This window comes from Cricetulus griseus, chromosome 2 (genome assembly GCF_003668045.3).
Source record: "Cricetulus griseus strain 17A/GY chromosome 2, alternate assembly CriGri-PICRH-1.0, whole genome shotgun sequence".
Classification (NCBI taxonomy): Eukaryota; Metazoa; Chordata; class Mammalia; order Rodentia; family Cricetidae; genus Cricetulus; species Cricetulus griseus.
The window spans coordinates 141897569-141921864 of record NC_048595.1 but is presented as its reverse complement, the minus strand read 5'-3'; the positions used below and the strand labels follow the sequence as shown (position 1 = coordinate 141921864).

Sequence of the window (24296 nt, the reverse complement as noted above, 5' to 3'; positions counted from 1 at the left end):
GCCTTCCCCCCATGTATTTAGGCTGAGAGAGTATCCCTCCATGGAGGAATGGGCTCCCAAAGTCCATTCGTGCTGGAATAAATACTGGTTAGACCACAAGAGGCCCCATAGACTGCCCACGCCTCCTAATTGGTACCTAAGATCAAGAGATCTAGTTTGGTTCTATGCTGGTCCCCCAGCTGTCTGGCTTCGGTCCATGAGCTCCCACTTGCTCAGGTCAGGTGTTTCTGTGGAAGAGGAGGGGAGAGGAGAACATGAGGGATCAGGAAGATTGAGTCCGGGATGAATAGAGGAGAGCAAGAAAAGAGATATGTCAATAGACAGAGCCATTACAGGTTTTAAAGAGAAATCTGGCACTAGGAAAACATCCAGAAATCCACAAGGATGACCCAAGTTAAGAATATAAGCCATAGTGGAGGGGCTACCTTAAATGCCCTTCCCCTATAATGATATTGATGATTACCTTAAATGCCATCCTAGAGCCTTCATCCAGTAACTGATGGAAGCAGAAGCAGAGATCCACAGCTAAGCATTGAGCCAAACTCCTGGAATCCAGTTGCAGAGATGGAGGAGTGATGAGCAAAGGGATCAAGACCAAGCTGGGGAATCAAATGAATTTTAAGCACTCAATTGTTTAAGATGTAAAGCCACATGATGAACAAAATGTTCAGTTCTCTCATTTAAAAGCATCTCTTCCTTATTCAACCATCCCAAAAAGCTGAGCTTCAATGCCACACAGCAACATGGAGCCTGTCATTTGAAAACTGCACAAAGATCATGAAAGGCTGAAATGCACAAATTCTAAAGCAATACTTTTCTCTACAGTTGAAGGAAATGCATGTATATATTTTGGTGGATTGAGTAAGCATGGCCCCCATAAGTTCATATGTTTGAATGATTAGTCACCAGGAAAGGCAGTGTTTAAAAGGATTAGAAGGATTGAGAGATGTGGCCTTGTTGGAGGAAGTGTGTCACCTGAGAACCCAAACCAAGCCCAGAGTCTCTCTGTCTCTCTGTCTCTCTCTCTCTCTCTCTCTCTCTCTCTCTCTCTCTCTCTCTCTCTCTCTCTCTCTCTCTGCCTATGGACCAGGATATAGGACTCAGCATGTCTGCCTGCTTACCACCATGTCCCCTACTGTGATGATAATGAACTAATCCCTGGAACTTTAAGCAAACCGCAGATTAAATGCTTTCTTTTATATGAATTGTCTGGGCCATAGTGTCTTTTCACAGCAATAAAACAGTGACTAAGACATATATACTTGTATAAAAGTATATTTATAATATGTATATTATATATTTGTATAAAATGTATATAATATAAATTGTAATATTCTTTGTCTGAGAAAATAAACATAATAAACAACATTCTTTCTAGTTATTTTCAAACTTCAAATTTAGGTCACATTTCACTAGGCTCAATAATAGTTAATAATGTAGTACAGTATATTCATTAGAATTTCAAAAATTATTTTGCTGTTGTCACAGTAAGACACCTGTCCTGCTTCTTTGAGAATTTTCTACTCCAATTACATCCTAACTGCCTTTGAATTAGTCTATTGTTTTCAAACTTTAATAAATTAAGTTTTTCTATCTTTTATATCGTCCTTTTTACTATCCAGCTCTTGTCCATAACCAACTGTCATCTACATATAATGATTTGGAGATGCTGAGAGATAGACTATTTTCAGTCAAATATGTTTTGGGCATTCTGTTCGATCATGTCTTCAGATCAATTTCTATCTTTGTCTGCTGTCACTGACCTCTAAGGCTGATCATTAAGTCTAGGCCAATGCACTCTACTCCCCAGTTCTGTGATTGGATTTGTTGTGGTCCTGGCACATAAGTTTGCAACTTTGGGTTCTGTTAGAATCTTTTTTCACAGACCAGTAGCAACCTGCTCCTCTTGGTCTTGGTCTATTTTACTGGCTTAACTATGGCAACAACTTCTTCCTCACCAATCTTGCAAAAAACTGCCCAAATCTTCTAAGAAGATATCTAATAAATTTTATGAATTAACCAACAGAATTTGTAATGTTATTTTCTGATAAAACAAATTTCTTATTATGTGCCTGAATTTATACAGTTGTACCTACCTGAAGTTTTCGTTAATCTTATTAATAAATTGAAAATATAATCCACATTTTATGCAGAAAGGAATAAATATTTTATCTTCATAAAATTATTAAACACTCCACTAATATACAGTACAGCCAACAATTTAGTCATGGTCTCTTGCTAAAATTCTAGTTTTCTTTTACTGATTACTCTAGTGACATCCTTTAGTAATTGAGATTTTACAGCTAATTTTTATGCATTCAATTTGTATCCAGATCAACTCTTTGTGTATAATTTTGACTCTTAAACTCCAGTCAGGAGTCATGTTTTTCTATATTCTTGTAGTAATGAATCAAACTGCACTAAGAAGTCTCCAGTTTTCCTTAAGAGTCAGTTAATTCATTTGAATTATTCTGTTACTATCCCTGACAAATACATTAAGTAAAAGTTCTTGGTGGATGAATGAACAAAAGTGCAGAGAGAAATGAGAAGCATTGAGATGCCAATATGAAATAAGATGAGGATCTTAGGCATAATTGTGGAAAACAAGAACTAGACACTCACCCTATTTCCAAATGTTGGCCATCAAAAGAATGCTACTTTACCCAGTACTCAGTGAACCAAGCAGTTGGAAGTACCAAGTGAAATCTAGTGAGGGATTCTAATTTTGTCCAATGGAGGCATGGGCATCATCCTGACAATCAATAAAATATAAAAAAAGTTCCAGTGATACAGAGAACAAGAAAACTAGTAACATTTATGTTTAAATTTACAATATTGCCATGAAGTAGTCATTCATGCCTTTAATCCCAGCACTCAGGAGGTAGAGTCAGGTGGATCTCTGTGAGTTTAAGACCAATCTGATCTACAGACAAGTTCCAGAAAAGCTAGTGATGATACACAGAGAAACCCTGTCTAAAAAATAATAAATAAATAAATAAATAAATAAGCACATACTAGTACTTGATGCAAAGAATATATGTAGTACAAAAAAATGATGGAACAAGTGGAAAGCTGCTTTTAGCAAGTTCCTATTTGGACTCAAGACATAATTTGGGATGAAGATTTAGCATATTGGATAAGAGAGATCTAAACTGGATTATGAGGAACACTGGGAATAAAACCATGCATTGATATAATTGCCTAAACCTTGCTTCAAACACTTGGGCTGCTACAAAATTTTTACAGTGAAAATATGTCTACCAACAACCCTTCCTCTAATCTGTCTTTCCGACCACTCCATTTCCTAAGTTTATGATGCATACAAAGTTTAGTACCCTACCCCCACAACTGAACTGGGATGCAGAATTAATCATGGTTTTCTGCTCAACTTTCTTATTCTCACAATTGAAATTTCAGGATGGTGGAAGTGAGATCCCACGTATTAGTAAATTTAAGTCATCATTGTCCAGGAGTTAAAGACTGTTGTGTTTAGTGTCTTTTGAAGACGTTTGACTCCTAAAAAACAACTTTGAGTCTGTTAAGTTTGTTAACACTTAGGGTTAATACAATTTGTTTGTAGATATCAGCATCAAAAGAAAGTTTAGTTTAGGTGTATTTTTGAGGTTCTGTTATCTTTTACAGCGACAGAAGAAGAGCAGAGAATCCAAGCAAGCTCAAGACTATTATTCCCTTCATATTTCTATGGGGACTATCAGCCTGTCTTGCTGGAACAAGTCAAAAGACTCAATAGGGCTCAAATAATCACTAAGTTATCTATAATCATTTAAAATAATCTTTTAAAAATTAATTTGTAATTTTAAATGATTCTCAATTTAAAACTTGGTGCTGTGGCTCGTGACTATAATCTCAACATTTGAAAACTAAAGGATGAGAATAAAAACCTAGAGCCAGACTTTGACACTTAAAAGCTTAAGGCCAGCTTTGACATGGTCTTAAAAATTAATAAAATAATAACAATTCTTAATTCTGAATACCACTGAAAAACTATTATCTGGATACCAGAGAAAAGGTACAACTATTATTTTGTTAATGACAGAGAATCAAATTTTGTTCTAAAACCTACAGAAAACTAGTCAGAGTTAGTGTTACAGTGTCAGAAATCAATAATTTTATGTTTGTCAAACTCTGACGGGCAAGTCTTTTTAAACTTCAAAGAAAATATTAAAAGATTTCCCCATTTAAAATCACTGAAAGTGAATGTGAAGTAAAATTTAAGCAGCCTAAAGAAACTATGTGCAACACGAGTTAAGGCCTTATGAAAGATTTTTTGTAAGAAAGAAAATATCTAAGAACTATTGACAAGAAATGGCATTAAAAGAAAACAAAATTCACTTCCTATAACTTAGAGTGTGAAGTTTGGTTTAAACTTGACAGTAACAAGGTGGTGCGAGAATCTGTTTCTCGCTATCAGAAAATCTAAGAGAGATAAGGTAAATTTAGACAGGAAATATTAATTTACTATCTCCAGAATTCATTCTGTTCTGGAATGAATATGGTAGATGATTTAAGCATCTTCATTGTCTTTTTTAAAATAAAATTCATCCAAACATCCCTGAGGATGTGCATTCTGTGTCCAGAGTATTTAAACTTTCCTGCCCAAATCTTTCTGAATATCTTGGCTTATTTTGGCTGTGCAATGTCCATGAAGGCATTTATCATCTGCTTGTAACTGTCAATTGAAAGGGCACCTTATGGTAACACAGGAGGGTACAAGTCACCCAAAGCAAAGAATCAGGAAGAGACTGGATATGTGTCTCCTGTCAGTATTAAGGAGAAAGACTTCTACGCTTTCTTTCCTAAAATCAAATGTAGAACTTCCAAGCAGAGTGGGGGGATCAGAGCTTAAAAATGAAATAATGCGCAGAGCAGGCATTGCTTCTTTCCGATGGATTTTAACATTTGTAAACTAGTTCACACTTAAGTCTTGTTTGTGCACGCATGAAATTGCTATGTTACAGCAACAGTCTCTTTGTGAAAAGAAGAGTCTAGTTCTGTTACTACAAAGAGGCAATAGCATCTGAGGAAAAAATAGACAAAGAATGCTTTTGTTTCATTCCCACAATTAATAAATATATATAGATGCATTTCTCTACATAAGTGATAAAGGCAGATGCCGAGCTTAAATGGACTTGAAATCATCGTGCTACTCTTAGTAGTCTCCAACATAAACTAAACATCTGGCCTTATCCTCTGAAATCAGCTTTGTAGGATTACTTTCCACAGATTGCTCTTACATTATATTTTTCCACATTAAGCATTGGAATAGACTATACGTTTCATAAAGATGCTATCTCTTTGTCATTATGACCTCAATAAGGGAAAAATTCTAAGTCTAAAGCAATTGTGAAAATAAAATTAAATTACATTTCACACATTGTTTGTGGGTTATATAAAATGAAGTACCTATAAATGTAATGTTTACAAACTCAATAGATTATGAAGTCATGATATTTTAAATTAAATTTATTTTGTATAAGATTTTCCTTTCATATTTGAGCATTTTTTTATACTTAGGAGACTCCTCAAAATGAGACTTTTATTAAAAGTAGCATTCATTAGTCTAGTCATTCAAATTGCCTGAGCATAGACACATACATGAAGACACTAAAATTATCTAGAACTTAACAGCGATAGGTTACAGATGATCAAGTCCTCATAAAGTGTCAGACCCTGTGCACTTTCATGGCATATTCAAAGTCCACCACTTAAGGATTCTCTCCCTGTTACAAGAAGAATATTCATTTTACACAAAAGGGAAAATCAGACCTGAAGAAGTTAACCATTGCTTGAGTCACCCTAAACATATCAGACTGTGATTGGATCTCACACTCTCTTCAGACCCCAGAATCCCTGTTCTTATGTTCTCTCCTGTGTTGCCTGTTGTCTGGAATAACATAGATCATGTGCTTCCACCAGCATAGGTGCCAGGAAGCTGTGCCTGGAACCCAGGAGACACATAAAGTGATTTTTAACTCAACAAATATGAATGAAGAGAATCAAAGACTAGAAAGGCCTTTAAGTCAGATTTTCATCGAGGTAGATATTTACTCATGTGTGTCTTGAGGTTTGACTATTTGTAAAGGTTTCTCCATGTGAGTAAATTTCACAATTTCTTAATGAAGCAAAATGCTTGTATGATGTTAACATAGAACACATTAGATGGCTGTAGCAAAGTTTCATATCATCCACAGCTCTTATCAGTCACTGAAACAAGGAAGTTTTAGTGAAGTACGTTTGTTTATAAAAATAAATGAAACAAATACTATTAGTGAGATTACAGAAAACTGGACATTAAATCCTATCTTGGGAGTAAAAGTCAAATTACCCTGGAACACAAGGCAACTGTAACCACGACTATTATATAATAGTCTAGTTTTGGAAAGGACCTAACCATCTATCCATAATTATTCAAACTATCATAATTAACTAAGAATTATTCACATCGTACAAATACAGTGGAATCATGCAGGAGTGATGGGGGTCTAGACTCTCCAGTGTACCGGCCACACCCATTTGTCTACATCCCTATCTTTGACTAGACACATCTACTCTTTATTAAGAGCAAATAGCCAAAGTCAGCAGGCTTCAGCCATCATATTTTCTCCTTATTTCTGCACTAGAGGAGGACAGTGAAGGGCTGCTTCCCCTCTACTCAGAAGGACATGTTTTCATCCCCATGGATTTGGCGAGAAGGACGTTTGCTAAGTGACTATTAGGGAAACAGCATGATAATGCTTAGGGAGATGGTTGGATCCCACCTCAGCGCTTATTTGCTTTATAAACTTGTGCAAGGAACTCGACCCTTCTGTGCCTCGATAGAGTGTACCCCTGTGGGGAGCTCTGTGGATGGACAAGACAATGCTAGCTGCTTATCACAGTGCCTGGCACCGGGTGCATTCCAGGAACCTTGTTTCCTAGGCATTGTCAACGTTTAACAATAGCTGAAAGCTTCCTTCCTCTTGATTTCCAAAAGAATTAAATCTTCTTGCTGCTTTTGACTTCCATTTCCCAGTTCCTAGTTAATGAACACGTTTAATTCGTGTGCAACATTCCAAAGAGGTTTCTCCCTGTTATCTTTCAAGGAGGAAGATGATGGCTAAACACTGGAAGATATCGGAGTTACCCTGGAGGGGAGAGGCTTTATGCTAAGTGAGGAGTATTCTGGCCCGAGGGAGGGACAGGGAAGGACAGGCACGTGATGTCTGTGATTGCTCAGCTCATTGACCAAGGCAAGAGGACAGTCGCTGTTTAGAGTCTATCGGGAGGGAGAAAGGGCTATTTGAGGTGTACACGGTTATGCAGGACAGTGGATACCTAGAGAAGTCCCCACCCCACGCCACCCCACTCCACCCCACCCCACCCTCCGCGAATACACACACTGTCAAACACTCATTGAGAAGGTCTAAGTAAATTTTGCAATGATTTTAAAAGGAGGAGAAGGAAGGAAGTTAGAGCTAATAGGAAAGGAAAGGATGAGAAATGGTGAGAGGAGAGGGGAGGGAAGCAGGGAGAGAGGCAGAGAGGGAAGGGAGGGCTTTATGCTCTGAAGAAGAGTTTAGGTAAAATTTATCTGACACTTTGAGCCACATTCTCCCAATTTGTCAGCTTCTGTCTGTTAAAGAAATTTATGCCTGAAGCAGTTGGGGCACCTAGTAATTCATGTGAGGGGTTTCTAGAGACCCCCGTTTGCACAGTACCAGTATTGGGCATCAGAACTCTTAAGCTGTAAAAGGCAAGGATAATCAAACCAACAGAATGAGGGTCTTAGAGACTCTCTGACTCCAGCAGTTTCCCAGATAGCAAAGCTATGCAACACCCTCATCTTTACCCACATAGTTGTGGATTTGAAAGTAACTATTTGTGGGGCCTCTAAATTTGAAGCATGACACCAAAGTCTGTTATGATAATTAAAAATAAGGCATCAAAGAATACTAAGTCATGAGCTGGAAATGCTGAGTACTGACGTGTTTGGGTCTTGCATGCTGTCCTTTCTGATGGTAGGTAGATGAGACCTCCGTAGGGAAGAGTCTGCATAGGTTTCTGCTCAGGAATTTCAGTCCTTAGTCAAGGAATAGCGTCCCTGGTCTTATAAAACACAAAAGAACAGCTATGGTTCTTGCTAATGAAGACCAAGGGAGCCAGGGAGCAGAGGCTTTGGATTGGCCAATACAGGGACACTTTTAAGGCTTATTTCTTTATCATCGAATAAGAATATAAATATTTTAAAAGACCTCGAACTCTTTACACTGCAGCTTTATTGTGACTTTTCCAAATTCCTCACAATGTTAACTTTGAAATTTTATAATACATATTTCTTAACCTGATGTGATTATGTCACTGGATGTTATTTTAAGGTATTTATCAAATTTTAGCTATATCAATGAAAGGATTTGTAACCTAAAAATGCTTAACAGAATCCTTGCAAAAAATAATAGCAGCATAGTTGGTATGCTTTAAAATAGATTTCAGTAGCTATCAAACATTTAATAAAAGATGACCCTTCAAGGCAATTTGCAAACGAAGTCTTCATCTAGATAAATGTCAGTGTAAATCAGGAAGCTTCAGCTCTCCGTTTTTCTAAACAACTATGCCATAATCTTTGCTAGCTCTGTTTTTGTGAGGCCATCATAAATCTACCACATTGCTCTGTCTTCTCCCCATGCACTCGGAGATCCAGATACTGGAGAGAATGGTGAACTAGACATACAAGGAAGTCTATCTTCCTAGTCAGCTAGAAATCTCCATCAGCTGTGGGATAGATCTCATCTTAATCAAATCTTAATAGAAATACACCCACTGTGCACAAGGGTTGTTATTTATTAGGATGTATAGTTGAAAACCACCTTGCTTGTTGGCCTACACAAATGAAATAAGAATAGGTGCTCCTTCCCCTGTATGTGTATATGTAGGTTGCATGTGCCTACTAAGCTAGCCAGGCTGAATACACATCTACATTCAAATGGCCAAAACAAACAAACAAACAAAAAACTCATTTTTCCCAATTTGCCATTGCTGATATATAATTTGATTCTACCTAAACTTGCTAACATCATCCAGACAGAAAGAGCAATTGAAATACATTATTTAAAATTTATCTCTAATGCTGAAGGTGTCTGTTAAAAGAAAGCAAAATAAATGAATAAAAATATTTAATCTTAAGTGTTCAGACTTAAAATGGCATATTAAAACCAGAAAAAAATGTAATCCTTTCCTTTTTCTGGAATTATGCTTTATAGTTGTATATTTATTGAATGCATTCATAGGCTCCCTTAGGATGTGAAATGTATGGAAATATATGTGCATTACTAAAGAAAGAACTAAATTTATTCTTTCCCCACATCATGCTTCTCTTTGCAGTAGAGGTTTTTAATTCAATACAGAGCTAGAATGAGATGGAGCCAATTTCCTGGTCTATATGTGTGACAAATGCTGAAAGTGGCACAAGATTAACAAATTAGCTCAAGTATAGATCTTAAAAGATGTTTTTTCTGTGTCTCTAAATCAAAATTCATACTTTATTTGAAATGAAGCCTTCTTTAGAATTCAACAATAAATAAGAATATTTTACTTGTCTGTATTTAAGATGAAAAGATGGGATGTCTGGTGACATATTAGAATTTTTAAATGAATATTTTTATTGTAGAACAGCTTGCAAAGATGACTTATTTACAATATGAAGTTATTGTAATTATTATGTTGTATGCTAGATTAATAACCCTAATATGTGTTTTGTTAAAGCTGAAAATAGTCTTTTCAAAATAGCCAGCTACTCCAAAAATAAAAGCACAAAATGAATATTTGATCCTGTTGGCGTTGCATTAAAAAAAAAAAAAGATGAGGTACAGGGCAAACACATTTGCTTTCTAATAACATTTGGTAACATGATTTCAAGTAAATATGCATACAAATATATGTATATCAGGTATTGCTATTTTATCTACTCAAAGAATTGTATGTTTGATATAACCCATGTATCTAACACAAAACAACTGAAACATCTGTGACAATAAAAGCATGTAGATGTCATACAATTGTTTAATTTGGAAGAATTGGTTATCTTTAATAATCATGTGTACCTGAATTTATTCCTACTTTTAATTGAGTGATTTACATTTTGCAATTGTGGTCTATTTTATTAGAGAATGAACGCATGATGTTAAACAGCTTTGTAAAGAACAGACTCTAAAATGCATGTTTTGAAATTGGCTCCCTCATTCATCTTTGGAACATTGCTGTGGTCCAACTGATTTGTTCGGACTAAAATTTTATAGAGATAATAACATTTAGAGCAAATACAGTCTTACTTCTTATATCCAAACACACTAGCATGCTTAAAATTCGAGACGAGCACTATGCAGGTTGTGCCTCAGTCACCCAGTCTCCCTCCCTATATCTGTTCATGTTGACAGACTATGTCATAATACATCAACAGAAAGATCAGCACTAAAGAATGAAATTTCATCACCTGACAGCAGAGCAAAACTGATTTTTAGTATTAAATTAGTAAAAATACACCATTACCTCACTCCCAATTAGTGTCCTATCTTTCAAAAATAAGGTGTCTGCTATAACCACAAATGTACACAGAGGCATCATGGGTTGTTTACATGTTTAGAACCACCCTCAGTCTGGTAGCATATTTTCATTTCCTTTTTATATGTTACTTTATTCTGCATATCTTAGAAGCCACTTAGGATATTTTTAAAGAATAATTTTTAATGAGATGCATAAAAACAGCAGGAATCAGCTGAGCACTGAAACTGACAGGGATTTTTAAACTGCTGATAAAGTTAGGTGCTCTTTTTCATACGACATCCCGTTCTGTGTTTGGATTGCAGTGGAGATTTAACAATGCCTGTGATAAAGAATGTCTTTTGCAGCCTACAGCATCATCTGCCACTTAGACTTCAATTTCGTCCCCATTTGGATGCCCTACAACACATGCACTTCTCTTTTGTCTATTATCCCAGAGTTGTGCTATTCCCAAATATTGACATCATCTACTTTTATCAGCATTAACTGCTCCGCGGCTTTCCAGGCTCATGCTCAGCTCTATTTCTTCCTATTGATTATCTTCCGCACTCCAGCAGGTAGCTAGCCAGCAAGGCTGTCCTGAGAAATCGCTTCCAATGACTTTATACGCACAATTTACACGGAATTGTTTAAAGAAGATATTAGCCTCAATACAAATCAGTGAAGCTCATTTAGTCCATACTGCACGATTCTGCTGTTGGCACCCTATCACATGTTACTCTTTACAGTCAGCTGCCGAACCCAATCTGCACATTAGCCATAGTATTTAGTTTCACATTAAAACGAAGGCAAGCTTTTTTCGCTTTTGCTTTTCTGTTTGAAATCTTTTCAGTGTACTTTTTACATCACCTCACCGAGCCATGTGATAGTAATATATTTTGAAATATAAAAACCTGAGATTAAATGTTTGATTCTTGACAGTGTTCTTAAATATAATAAATTCAAAAGGAAATACTGTTAAGTTAAAATGGAGTGTTTTTCATTAAGTCCAATCAAATGGTAGACAACAAAGGATCTTTTATTTGAGAATATGAAGTGAAAATGAAAACCAGAAAACCTTTACTAAGAAAAGGTCCAGCCAAATTATGTTGGAAGGAGGCCTCCAGATTGAGCCTGGGTGTTTCTTTTGCTAAAAGTGAATTAAACTAAGATATGCTATGAAGAAATATTTCACAATGAAGCAAAACGTAATGCTTTTTGGAGATGAAAATAAGGGCTAAGAAACAGTTGTCTTTGAAAATAATTCTAAAGAAAGATCACATATGAAAAAAATTGCCGCAGCATCTGATCTTTTCTTATAATCATAACAGGGAAATGTTTGGGGTAAAGTGGCACTAGCCCCTCTTTCTCTTCTATGGCAATGCTGTAAAATCTAGAAGCAGTGTTTACATTTCACAATCCCCTCCTCCTTAAACTACTAGTTTATGACAGCTAATAAGATGACATCCAAATGTCTAAAACAGGGAAATTCTAATGAAAATCTAAATGTGAAATTCAATATCATGAAATAACTAGGCAATATAATACTACTCAGAGTGTTTGTGCAAGTATTGCAAAATAAACTGAAATATTTTAAAATTCCTCAGAGGTTGCATAATACATAAGTAAAGGTTTGCATATAAAAAACAGCTATCAAATAAGGCATATTTATCTCTATTGTATTAGCCTGATTTTTTACTTGAAACAGCACTCAACATCCAAACATCCATGCAGGTAAGCATATATTATATCTGCTGGCATATTTCTTTGCAAACTGAGGTGGACAAAACAAACAAACACACTGATTAAAGTAGTCTACTTTTATAAACTGAAACTTTATTGAATGTGTCAACAGAAAGCTTTTGGGATAGGAATGTCAGAAAATATATGAATCTTGGTTTTGGAGACTGTTAAGGGCTGCAGGGATTAAATTTTAAACAAAGGTAAGAGGTGAACAAAATGACCACTTTAAGTAACGACATACAATAAACAATAACATCATTTTTAAAATTAATTTTGGAAAGCAGTTAAAATTAAATTGCATAGCAAATAATTTTAAGTATTAAAATTTTTCTTTTGACTATAAAAGGTTAAAGGTGATTTTTATGTGACCTTTCTTTTCTTTTCTCTCTAAATATCACTAGTTGGAAGCAGGGACTCTGACTCCCAGGTAGAAAAGGCATGTTAAAAGATGGCCAGTCTGTCCTGTCTTCTCACACATTTGTTGCAAGCTGACACTCACAGAACAGCCTTTTTATCACAAAGATTCAACAAAGAACAATTCAGGTACCAAGGGAAAATCATACTCAGGGAGAGACAGAAATGCTTTAACTGCATATTCAGGCTGCATAAGTGCAGGCATGGCAATCAGCATTGGAATATTTGTGTGCAAAAGCATTTTGAAAGAAGTCAACAGTCTAAATATGACAGTATTTTGCATATGCATCCATACATATGCATATTGTATATAATACACAAACACAAATTCTGGCCACACCCAAGTGCTGAAAACTTAAGCTTTTACAGTTTAAAATATTCTCTGATTACTATATACTGATATGAAGAAGTTCCACCAGCTGAAAGGGCTCCATACTACTCCATTTATCATATTTTTATTAAATAAAATCAGCTGTTTTACATGTGCACTTAAATATGGAATACTGTAAAGAAAAAAAAACACTAGCACAAACAATGATGCAATTGACATGAAATTCAGAAACTAACAGGAACAAATAGCCCAACACTTTGGGTAAATAAAAATAAATATTCTTCTCAAAAGACTTCTTATAATAGCAGTAATATTTTAAGAATATGTGGGTAGTGACTTTAAAACATATCCAAACATAACATTCTCAAAACAATGACATTTTATGGTAAATTTTAAAAGACAGGGTTTTTAATTGCTTCATTTGGTTTAATATATGAGGAAGTTGTTTTTGCTGTTTCTTAATATAGTAAGTTCCATTGCTAGATGAGTAGGATTATAAGTCTCACACAACTACAAGCTTTATGAAAGTTCACATTTATGATGTATGTTAAAGTTTGATAGTAGTGATCTACACTGACTGTAGAAATGTAGATGACACCAAAAGGTGATCATTTGACTACACTAAAAATTTCACCATGACTCCAGAACTTTCCAGTGTTTCTTTCTGGCCACATTTTGATAAGCATAATTAGCCAGAAAGTAGACTTTACACCAAAATAAACTTTAAATGAAGTAACACTGAATTTTATGAGATGTTATCTATTTTATAAATAAGAGTTCTGTGTATCCAATCTAAGCACACATACACACAGCATTTTATTAGAAGGCATTCTGCTTTTATTGTTTAACTGAAAATGAACAAATGAACACACTAATGTGATTATTCCATGTTTTTTACGTTATTATACAGCACTTAAACATTTCAAGGAACTTTACATATTTACTCATGCAAATATTGTTGTTATTATTACTTTTATAGAATAGGAAGATTTTAACATATCAAATAACGAATACATATATTCAAATTCAGACACACTTGCTTGTTTCAAAATAAATAAACAAGATCACTAGTTGAGATTTATTTCTTAATATTTTAGTTACTCCACATATATCTACAGAAAAATGTGCATAAACTGAGTACAATATTAAAGAAATCAATATTAGTTGACATTAGCCTTTTAATATATAGAGTAACTTTATCCATCTATAACCACTCATGAAAAGATTACTATATCATATATACATACATATACTCTCAATCTAGAATAAATAATAAAACTGTGTGTAGTGGGTGTGTAGAGAGAGAAATGAGACAAAAAATTCAGTATCATTGCAGAGAGTTATAAAGTGTCAGATATTAAGTTCTTTCAAAATGACTTTAGCTATATAAAAGTTGATAATTTTGTAGCATCTCTGCATCTCTATATCTTGCTCTTTCTTTCAATTCGTATAGAAGCAACTATTGCCACAAAAAGACAATGCACACTTTATGAAAGACTATCTACTACATCAATATTTGTTAGGTCTTTTGATTAAAATTATTAAACTAAAATTTAAATCGTTTGAGTTTTCTTTTATAAACTATGAAGCAACCCATTCCCAACATGTGCATGAAAATTATCTCTTTAATATTTTTCATACAATTTCCATACATAAACATATATGCATATATATATATGTTATGCCTTATTGTTTTTTAAAATATTCCATAAGTCTTACACAATATCATGAAATAAGCCTGAAACTGTGGTGTCTGAATCATAATAATCAAGAATCTAAGGAAAAGCAGAGTTTGTTATCATTTGAGTCAAACATAAATGGTAAACCTCTAAATTTATTTTTTCTGTAATCTATTGGTTTTTCAGATATGTCATTTTTAAGGCAGAAATGAAATGATACAGGATTACATGTCAAGAACTTACATAGTTACCTAGTATTCATGGTCTTCTTGAGAACCATGGATTTGAACAGTTACAGACTCAATAATGTCAGTGTGATTAAGTGGTGCTCACGTGATGGAATTAAGGACCTTCCACAGGAACAAGCCCTTCAGACTATTTTCAACTTCTGCCTACCTAGGTTGCATGATGCACTAATCCCATGCAGTCCCTACATTCACACATATACACATACATCAGGTATAACACCCATGTACGTGTGTGTGTGCGTGTGTACACGCACATTTAGTTATACAGAGAAGCCTGTGGGAACAGGACAAAGGGGGTGTTGCCATGAAGCTCAGAAAAAGCTTTAGATTAAAAAGTTATCTGCAACTCTCAGATAGACATATTTGTTTCCTAGTTCCGAATTTACAAGAAAATACAGTCTACCACCTAAATTATAAACTAATGACTCATTTCAATCAAAGCAGTTCGGGAGAGGTAAAGGAACCTAGGAGAAGACTACCTTTTCCTAGGCCATAAAGGGTTGAGGGCCTAATTATTTTTAAGTATAATCCAGCCAACGTCTTCTCATGCTCAGCTGCACTGAGTGACACTATTTGTGATGCCCAGTGTGCTGAAACTGAGCAGGTTGCTGTCAGTTTAAAAATGACTATAATAAAAGTGACCATGAAGATGGATCTTGTGATTTTGCGTTTCTAATCAGTCATCTGTGAAGAACACTTTTGCTTTGATTCAGCAGACTGGTGACAGCCATGATTGATAGCGCATGAGGATGAATAAAGGTTATTAACTGTCTTCCTATTAAGCTCAATGTATTACCCCTCTAGGTGTGTCTCATACGTTAAGTTAAAATACTTACCCAGGTAAGGTCAAGAATGAACTCTATGGAGATGGGAGATGGTATCCACCCAGCTGAAAATGAGTGATACATTCTTGCATTATTTTTTTCGTGTAGAATATAAACTGCATTTAATCCCCCATGTTATTCATTAGCATAGTGTATTCGAAACCCTAAGGGAATAGGAGACTCCATTCAGTGTAAAGATCTAAATGTAGGGCTAACTAGCCACCTGTATGGCCTTCAGATAGAATGCCTAAACAACCATATCTTGTATAATGTATGAGTATTGTTTTAGACAGTAAAATTAACTGATGATTACAAATAAATGCATTATGTATGCAAGATTCTTTAAATTTTCAATTATCCACAAACAAAAAGCTTATAACAGAAATATTTAATGTGAATACATCAGAAATTCAAAGGAACTATTAAAATTCCTGGGCCTTTTGGCTTAATTGAAAATATTAAGCTATTAATTTTACCTCTTCAAAATTTCTAGTAATTATATATACTGTATATATGAATGATCATTTTAGTGACAATGGAAACCATGTCATTGACTTGAATATTATATATGCAAATATGCCAGTGTAATATTACAGATCTTAAGGTATTTAAAGTTTTCCAGTAACTTGGATAAATCATTAAACAAAACAATGAAATCTTAGCATGTATTGCATATTCTGTGTGTATTTACTCTTGCAGACACCAAAATACATTGTAATATTTGAACACTTTACTTATCTTTAAAACCATTTCCATTTAGAGGTTTGATTCTATGAGAAAAAAGATTAAACGTATATGTTTTTTAATTTAAAATATAGTATGTTGTTCCTTCATGTATTTCACACTTCATTCAAACACTAAAAGTGATTTAGCCACATAGATTTAAGGATAGCATTAACTTGGCAGTAAATATCCATTTAAACTTTAACCCAATTTCAGTTCTGTTTTTGGCACATCTTCCTTGAGCAACATTGCACAGTGGCCTGAAACAAAACAATGTTATCTGATCAGCTTTAGAATTCCAGTTCAGAGAATACCATGCTATTCCTAAACATTGTCTCTTAGTGTATTGTGAGCTGTTTTCCAGGAATTTTATGCATATTTTGATCTTTAATAAATTATATTTTCTAAATGTGATACTTTAATATTGGTATCCATCAACCAGGAAACATAGAGCAAGTAAGGATATCAGATCAAGATTTCATTAAATGTTTCTAAGGCTCAAAAACTGGCTCTATCTGGCTTTCCTCCATCTGGCAATTGCTGTCTTCAGCAGTCTTTGCAGTTTCCCAGTATTATATGCATGTCAAGTAAAATTTAAATTCTCACACACTGAAAGCCTCTATTTAAAGGTAGATAAAATAAAACTTGCTTATTTAATATATTATTTGCATTACATTTAAGGGAACTTAAGTGTCAATTTTTAGGATTTCCTCAATGAGACTCATGAACTCTATTTTTAACTGGAGTTCTCCTTATTCTATCCAGCTTCAACAGGGAAACTTAGGAAGCAATGAAGTTACAGATTCTTGGGGGACATAATACCCAGTGACACCCTTCTAGAGTCTTGTACGAATATTTGCCGAAGATTTCCCAAGGAAACTTTAAATTAAAAAAGAAATAATGTGCTGTGTATTTCTCAAAAACATCCCGTCTTGATTTACAGATTCCCAATGAACAATGCAGTTCCAACCTGCCTCCCAGCAGACAATGCCCTGCAGTGTAAGTAAAATGCTTTCTTTCCTATTTGTATAATCATCGGTTTCTCAAGAAAAGTGGAGATACTAAGGCCAGACAGGACTGGGGGAGGGGACACATACAGTTTTTAAGTTTCCTCCATTTCTTCCCTTTATGGAAATTATCTAGAACTCAACACTGTGCACCGACAAGCAATATATGAAAAGAAAAGGCAAAGACAGCTTAAGATAAAGTTTAGGTCATTTTTAAGTCTATCACAAAGTAGCTAGGCGTTGAGCAACAGCTCACCTAACACCAGCAGACAATAGCATTTTCTAATGCAATTTATTTTTTTTATTCTTTTAGACCTCCAGAACAAAATGTTCCATTCGTGTTGCTTAAGCAAATGACAGACCTGGCAAAGAAAGCTTAGGCTCTGGGGCAAGTCCTTTCCATCTGAGGCTACTGGAACTATATTTGTGGACTACTGGAGCAGAAAGCAGATGGTTTTGGATTATAATTTCTAGAACTGGCACTCCTTTGAGTTACTCGCAGCTCCATTTCTCCTCCTCCCCTTCCAGAGCTACTAAGTGGTATGGTGTGGAAATATACAGTGGTGCACACATGTAGTCTGGCTTGGCGGCCAGCAGCTGCTGTCCACTGCGAGCCATGTACATGAATGTAGTGGCCACTCTGCTCTTCCGCCCAGCCCATTCTTGCTTGCGGTGTTGCTGCTGTCATGTCAGCCGGTGATTTGATAGGCTTGTCGGGTTGCCATGGTGTTGACTTCTTGCCTCTGAGGAGCTGCCCAATGACTGTGGGTCTGGGATTAAAGCGGGAAGAGGCAGCGGCCACAGCGATTTTCTGAGGCAGCTGCGTCAGCTAGAAGAAAGGGGACGAGGTCTTTAGCCTGCTCTCCCTCTAGTTCTCAGGGCCTACAGCCAGTCAAAGAATAGAAAGGGTGGCCTGGTGAAATAGTGACCTTCACCACAAGGCAGAAGACACAAGGGAGGGTGGAAGACCGCTAGGGAATAACTCAGAAGCAAACTGCACGTGCCAAGAAGGAAATCTTCCAGAATTCGTTGTTCACACAAGATGTCACCCCGGGTTGGATGGAGGGACTCAGAAATTTTTTAAGTGTTTAAAGGGGTCCTGTTGCCTATCCCCCTACACCCCAGTCGTCATTCCAGTAGTGCAGTCAGTTGACCAGTAAAGAGGCTCTTTGCAGATAACTTTAAATCTCAGACAGGAACTCATTTCAAGAAGAGAAAGTGCAGTTTGATGGCCACCGGGTACAAGGGCACAGTCACCACTTGCTGCGGCAGCTGGAGCAAGGGCCGGGAAGCCAGGAGCGCTCCATGCACAAGCCCCAGACGGAAACTGTAAACTGCGGGCTGCGGGGGAAAGAGCCTGCTTCTGTTATAAATTAGGAGTTAGGTGAAGGTTACGCAAAGAAGAAAAGGGAAAGTAAAGCTGTTAAAAGAATAGAGTAAAACCCCTGGGAGTTCAACTTGAAATCCCCCCTCTTACTCCCCAACCCAGGGGGAGGAGGAGGAAGAGGAGGAGAGCACATTCTGGTGTGATGAGAACTCTCTGGAATGTCTGGAGGAGAGGTTTGAAGTGCGAGGGTAAGAAGACCCCAGTTGCCAAATAAATGGCAGAAGAGTGGTGGGGGAGGGGAGGAACAGTGGAGACTTGTCCAGATTCACCGAAGGGACTCGGGGATTAGTTGTACTAGTGGGATTCCAGTGGAATGGAAACAGAAGTTTAGATTCCAGGCGGACGGAGGGAAGCAGCCACAGCAGCGAGTAGGAACTATGGCGAAGGTGCAAATTGCTGAGGGGGGGGGGGGGATGGAAAGGCAGCCTAGGTCAACTGGAAGGACCCGAGGCAAGAGCCACCATCTACACGCTGTACGCCCAGAAGATGGAGGAGACAGTCCATGGATCCGCGCTCCAGGGGAGGGCCAGAAGAGCTGCCAGCCAGGTGCCATAGCTCGGAGCCCCGCTCACAGCGATGCGGGGACTTTCCGGGAAGGACCAAACTGCCGTGGCCGCAAGTCCCAAACACAAGCCTCACTAACTACTTTACAGCTACTTTCATTGATTTTCTTTAACAAACACACACAATGCCCGTCATAACACTTGCCCTGCCGGCAGCTAGAAAGCCCTATGTTCTTAAAGCAGAGCGTCTCTGGCAGAGCAATTCTGACATTTCCAAACAAATCGTTTTCCCTTCATCCTAGGTTTAGGAAAACTACTTCGTTTTCCTATATAATTTGGGATTCACCTTCGAAAATATGTCGAAGACAAGTCCAGCCTCAACTTTGAAAACCCAGTAGGGCTCGCTCTTATTTGCATATTAATTTTTGCCAATCAGAAGTAACTCAATTTGGAAGGAAAATGCCGGCAAAGAAACCGACTGGTCTGCATCTGCGGGGAAATTAACACTAGTCTGGCAGGCACCGTTAAGCAAGACCCCTTGAGTTGTCTCTGAAAGAGTCCTTCAAAAATAAGGAAAGTATTTATTTTAAAGTAGCCCCCCTTCAAACGCCGTTTCTGCCCGAGGTTCTTCCACACATGTCAAAGGGTTGTTGAATTATTCATTATTGTAATTACTATCATCATTGTCATTATCCCCTTCCATGTGGAAATAATTTTATTATCGTAATTTGATATCTGAAGAATTTCCTGTTAGTCGTTTGATAATCATTTTTTTCTACTGAAAAGAAAAGTTTTGTTTATAAATGAGATAGAGAAAATGTTTTCAACGCTTTGATGTTTGCTATAGATTTCCGTTTATCTAATCGATCGGAATGCCAATAAAATCGATTAAAGGTTTAGTGTTTTACAAACAACCATTTTGTGCTTTTTGATTTTATGTTCAGAATGATTTTAATAAAGCTAATGTTTTCCTTTAACAGTCTCTCTTTAAAAAAAAAAAAAAAAACCTGAAGCTTCATCGTTTTCCCCTTTATTATGAGAAGTTCCCACTTGAAGTTCTCCAAATAGAAAAATACACACACAAAAATAAGCAATGGTTTAAATTTCATTCTCTTTTTGCCCTAGGTATTTAAATAAAGCCCTTTAAAATCTTGGTGAATTATAAGCGATCATTCAGTGATTGCGGAATATTAAATTAAACTTAGATAAATCCGCACTGAAGGAGGCAGCACCCAATCCTGAATTTATTTCCCATTTTCTCTAACAGCATCACTGCGCTCCTCTCTTGCAATGACAATGTGCCAAATCTGGGCATTTTGAAAACATTTTCCATATGCTTTAGCAGGGAACTGATAGACGACGAGGAGAAGGGGATGATCTTTTTGCTCTGAGGTATTTCATTTAACCTTTTCTCTTAGACTTCCACTGATAATCCTTTTAAAGCAAAAGTTTGAAAATAATTTGATGCACTGTGTTTGCATTCACCTTTTCTTTCCACCTTGCTGTTTATTCCTAGAATGCACTTTTGATTATAATCTAATGTGGAGCTATCATTTGTATACCCTGACAACATTTTGTTTAAAAAAATCTTTGATTAATTTAGTTTCTGCTGGTTGTCTTTGTAATTAAATGTGGGTTTAATTATACATTTGGTAACGTAGATCAGATGGGCTGATTGTTTGTGGTAGGATTTAACGGGGGTTTTTATGCCTGGCATTTTAAGGACATTACCTACGGTGGTGGTGGCTTTTCCTCAACCAGAGATAACTGCACTATTGTCTTAAAGTGAATGCTTAGATGAATGTAGTGTCCTGTCTTAAAATGCTTTTTTCTGGTGGCCAGTTCAGGATATTCTTTCTATAGCAGTTTATTGACTAGATACAGGTAATTTTAGGTTTCAAAAGATGACCACTTTCTTTTCTATTCCATGATCGTTTCTCTCTCTCTCTCTCTCTCTCTCTCTCTCTCTCTCTCTCTCTCTCTCATTTCTACTTGTCTGTCTTTTCACATCTGGATCACCCCTTGGAGCTCTTCCCCAGACTGAATGTAAAATTTTCATTGGACACTCCTGATGGAAATAGCTCCATATGTTTGATGAGGGTGGGCTTGTGGTCTTGGGTCTGTGTGTTTTGTAGTGGGTGGTGGTGATAAGAGGTCCTCTGTAATTGCAATAAGAGATGTGGAAGAGCTTGTGAAGTTAGCGAACTGCTATTGTTTGGGGACAGTCCCAGTCTGATTTTGTTTATAAACCCTGGGCTTGTTGCCCAGAGGGAAAAGAGGTCACTGTACTGTCTGAGCTCTGACCTCAAGGAGGCCAGAGGGCTCTGACTTCCCTTTTTCCTTTTTTTTTCTTCTCCTCTCCCTTAATTCTTCCCCCCCCCCCCAGCACCCTGTGTAGCTCCTCCTTCTTTTCCCATTCCTTTCTTTACCTGCATCTGAATTTACAGGATGAGCTTTCCCACCCCAAAGGTCAGAGTCTCTGGAGAAAAGGGGCTAAAGTAGACGGCCTGGCTCTGAAAAGCCTAAAGAGGATTCAGGAAGAGAAAAATGTACATGAATTTGGAAGGATTCAGATCTTGGAGCAGGAGTGTTATTTATGATAAATAAATAAACAAACAAATAAACAAACAAATTAGACCATATAGGAACTAACAGACAGACTGGAAGAAATCAGGAAAAGAACCTACTGCCCACAAATACTACACATATACACAGTGCCTCTTTTGAATAGCATTGGCTTTGCCTCTCACATCAAAGAGGGTGTTGTTTCTCCATGATAAGTCATATTGAAACACACAGACACACACACACACCTTTGTTACTTTTCAAGAAAAAAAAATTTGGGCATAATAAGGCTTGGACACACACACACCCCTTTTGAATTATCTCACTTTAAATACATGCCTGTGACACCTTCCCCAGCAAGCCCTGCATATTTCCATTCAGTCTCAATGTTCCATTTCCTCCTGACCTACACAAATCCTAATATCCCCCCCACCCCACCCCCAACACACTAGTCTTTGGTATAAAGTTTTAAGTGTGTTAGCAGGAGCTGCTGAGTTAAACAGAAATGTTAGTTAACATACTGCCTTTGTTAAATAGCCCCTGGGTGGAGATGATCCAACAAAAAGAGGAAAAAAGGAGGGGGGCTGAGGATCTGAAAGTGTCTGTAGCGCTCTAAAGAGTTCCTAACGCTGAAATCTTGTAATACCTTGTTTCAAACAGAGCTTATCTATAGAGTCCGGAAGCCCAGTCAAAAGACTGGGAACCTTTCCCTTGGGCTGGACTTGTTCTTGAGCTGGAGGATGCCGGGGAGAGGGAGGTGGGGCATTATTAGGGAATTGGTGAGGGGAGGGCAGAGGAAGGGGAGAATGGACAGCTGGCGACTCATTATCCCGTTTGGAAAGCCCAGAGTGTCCTCAGCGTGGATTTGTGAAATAAACTGCGCCGAGGGAGAAAGTCTAGAAGTAGAAGTTACCTTTTGTCTCAATGTTAATTGTTCCTTGTCTCCAACACTCAACACCTAGCCACTTGGTGTAGCCTTGGGGTTCGCCCACAGTTAAGGATTCAGTGGCAAGGCGCTGATGGTATAGAGATTTGGGCTCCGCTGGGGCAGCTCTGCAAAGTAAAGAGGGTCTAGCGAAAGTTCTCCACGCGTCAGAAAAGCCTGGTGCTCCTTTCACTTTGAAAAATAAAGTAGGCAGCGCTCCATAGGATGGCGGCAGGTTGGCATAGTTTAAGTACCGTGACACGCTGCTAGAGAGTGGATTTGGAACCAAGGTCCAAGGTGCAGGGCCAGGGCTCGTAAGAGACCTGAGGGGACAAGCTGGGGGTCCTGGAGCGATCAGCTGAGAATGAGATCGTGGGGGGCCGCAGCTCCTTGGCCCGGCCGAGAGACTGAGTTCCGCCCGTGCCCCGAAGCAGCCCGCAGGCTGGGCTTGGTCTCGCCCTGGTCGCCGCGCCCCTGCCGGCGGCCCACCCCGTGCAGACCAGCCGCGGCTCTTGGCAGCAGCTCTTCTAGCGCCGGCAGGGCGCTCTGAGGCCAAGCCCTGGAGGAGACTCTTGACTCTGTGCTAGTGCTCTCTGCCCCTTCCCCGCAGCCCATTAACCCCCGACCTCACCCCCAGCCTCTCTTCTTAGGAAAGAGGTGAAAGAAGAACACAGAGAGAGATGATTAAAAACAAAACACATACAAGCACACACGCTTTTGGGCTTTTGGAGGGCAACACTCCCCGCACAGAAGGGATTGCAAAAGTAGGCAAAGGCTCTTATTCTGCTTTGCTTTTGTTTTCCTACGTAGAATTCAATAACTGCCCTCCTCACCCAACATACACACACACACACACACACACACACACACACACACACACAGAGAGAGAGAGAGAGAGGGGGGGGGGGCGGGGAGCTATGTTTTGCAAGAAAGAGATGGGGGTAGGGACATTGGGGCAAATAGCCACCAAAATTTTAAATCATTTTCTTGGTTTTCACATCTGTTGTGTTGACATTAATGACATTAGTATTATTGACAACATTTCAAGGAGGGTAAAAACAGCAAAAGAAATAAAGAGCATGCAAAGACAATGATCACCTTCCTCTTCCACTATGGTAGAAGTAAACCCTTTCTGTACCTGAGTCTGAAACCGACTTATTGTTCTCAGGTGTTTCCTTCATCATCCGCATTTACCAGGCTGCAATAGCAGGAAATGGGTTTTCCGTCACCCAACTTGTACACTGAGCCCTCTCCAGCAAAGGGCTTGATCCTTGCTCATTTGAACCTGAAAGTTTCCCCTGCCTTCATTTCCCCTCAGTCTCTTGAAAAGTCCCACCTAGTCCCCCATGCAGACACCTCAAACGGTTTTCTTATTATTATGTTTTTAAGTCAGGATGTTTGCTCTCTGGGGTGT

The 24296-nt window shown here is 37.7% G+C and overlaps 1 long non-coding RNA gene across 1 annotated transcript in view; it reads right to left on the bottom strand.

The window, feature by feature from the left end:
- Positions 1-553: 553 nt before the first annotated feature.
- The window catches only part of LOC113833788, a 27966-nt gene continuing 4223 nt past the window's right edge, over positions 554-24296 (bottom strand). The window contains exons 2-3 of the long non-coding RNA XR_004768300.1: positions 15785-15837; positions 554-599 (exon numbers count right to left, since the gene is read on the bottom strand). This is a non-coding gene — a long non-coding RNA (uncharacterized LOC113833788). The remainder of the gene's footprint in view (positions 600-15784; positions 15838-24296) is intronic.